Below are 2393 nucleotides of genomic sequence, written 5' to 3'. Positions count from 1 at the left end.
ACTTTGCCTTTTTAGTTTAACTTGCTGCCTTCAGTTAGCAGCTGAAACAGGAGGGGCTAGTGAAGATCATACGTATACATTTTCATGGAGGTGCAAGTGGCTTACAACTATTTCAGGTTACTACTCCCATGGTTGGTGGCCCTAGTCACTAATTTGTGACAGAAAAACAGTTCTATAAGCTTTTTATACATTTTAATAAGCAAACTACTTTTGGATTTGAATTGGCTTGCAGAGTTATAATTTCTACTAAACTATATCTGAACAGTACAACATCCTTTTCAGGTTACACTTCAAATCATATCCATCAATAAAGTCAACAGCTGATCAGATCATCCCCTGAAACCCAGTAAGGTTCAGCTCATGCAATTACACGTGATAAGATCAGTTCTTACAAATAGTAACTATGGACACCTGATGGACCTAGCATGTTTTCCAGCACATGGAAGCTGGGCATTTTAAGGTTCCTGTTTATCGAGTGATCTGTGCCATTCTGCTTTTGCATAAATGTTCCTACTTTGATGCAGCTTCTGGCTCTCAATTTTCCCTTTTTTCTTGAGCAAGTTGGAATGATAGAGGATAATTTAAGGCAAAATTTGCTAGGAATTTGTGTATGCTACCACTTAACACATCCACCATTCCCTCACACATTTAAAAAACGTGAGAAAAATAATAACTAGGTAGGTATCCTCACTGTAACCAACTACAGAAAAAATAAAAATACTTTAAAGAGCCATATTAACATTTTAGCTTTTGTCGTGTTTGGAGCATTAGAAGCAGGACTGTAGCTTGGCTGTGGTAAAGTTCTGTTTAGCTGCTACTCTACGTAAGCAAGCTTCCCTTAGCCACTTGGTTGATCAGGATGGCATAGCCTTGCTGTCTTGGTCTGTTTCCTCCTCTGAACCAGCCTCAAAGCAAGAGGAATACACCTGCTTGGACATATATTCAGACCATTATGATTTCATTTCTACCTCAGTCTATACCTGGGCACCTCCCTGGAGAATTTCTGAGAAAAGCTGGTGATAAAGTACTCCAGTGTGGACAAGGTTGCCTTTGATCAGTTTGGAGCATCCCAAATACTACCATCTTTATGAGCAGTTTCAGTATTATCTTTTTAAAACCACATTGATTGGCTACAAAATATGAAGTGCATGGGATTAAAACATGAAGACTTCACAGATATGATTTCAACAAGTAACAGGTGGGGTGCAGGTGACTACATTCCTTAAGTCCTAATGAGATTTGAAAGTTTCTTACCAGCCATCATGTGTTCCATCCATTCAGAATATAACTCTCAGCATTTTTAAAAAATAGATTAAGGTCTGTTTACCAGCAAATAATTTGGAAACTAAGAATGATTTTGCTTACTCTGATATGGTAAAGGTTATTCCCTGGCGACAGAACTGTTTCCCATTCTCTTAATATAAGCTTATGTAAACTGCAAAGTCCTAGATATACCTGTATGTCCTTACACATTTTTAAGTTTACACATTCTCCACCTAACTCGATCAGCCTTTTTATGGCTCTCAAGTATGACATCATGACCATTTTGGTCATCTCATAAACCTTTTTTTTAAAGAACTCCCATTTTTCTAATTTTTCCTCCCAATTAGTTTCACTTCAGTTGTAGGAAATTAGTCTTTTTGGAGAGAGAGAGAGAGGTAAGGATGTGTTCTGTTGGCCTAGGTTGAGAATGATCAGGTTATGAATACTGGTCCCTAAAAAGCCATAAACTTTCAGTCTTCCAATGTATTCAACACAAAATCGTGTCTGTCACGATGAGGTCCAGAAAAGAATTACCTTGGTGTGGGATGCAATATATATTGTGTGTTACAAAATGTTCAGCTCTTTTCTTTTTTTAAGAAAAGAATATGTTGTTTTATTACTGGCTTCATGAAATCTTCAGAAATGCATCTGTCAAGCTGGAGCGTCCACCTAATAGTATTGTTTTCCTTTTCACAGGTCCTTAAATATTAACTCGCCCTGTTGTCCGCTTTGCTTCGGTCTGTAACAGAGCCAGGAGGCAAGATTTCCCCTTCCTACTATCAGCAGCTGCCGCGAGGGAGCCCCAGACGACACAGCAGCGTTTCCCGGGGTGCGAGGTGCCCCGGGGGGTGAACATGGCTGGCAGCAATGGGCAGGGGCAATCGGGACAGCAGCGATCGCGGCAGCGGGGGCCAAAGAGTGGCTGACAGCTGCAGTGCGGCGTAAAGCCCGGTTTGGCAATCGCTCGTGTGGGGCGTTACACGCACCGCTGAGTCAGGCAGCTTTCACCCCGGCTGCAGCCCACGCCACGTGCACCCACTGTCCTACCCCGGGCAAGTAATTGGCATTGGACTCTGCCAGGGGCGGCACCTCCTGGGCAGGCCCCGCCCCGCCCCGCCTGGCCTCCCTGA

This window comes from Alligator sinensis, unplaced genomic scaffold, assembly GCF_000455745.1.
Source record: "Alligator sinensis unplaced genomic scaffold, ASM45574v1 scaffold663_1, whole genome shotgun sequence".
Classification (NCBI taxonomy): domain Eukaryota; kingdom Metazoa; phylum Chordata; order Crocodylia; family Alligatoridae; genus Alligator; species Alligator sinensis.
This window is presented reverse-complemented; position numbering follows the sequence as displayed.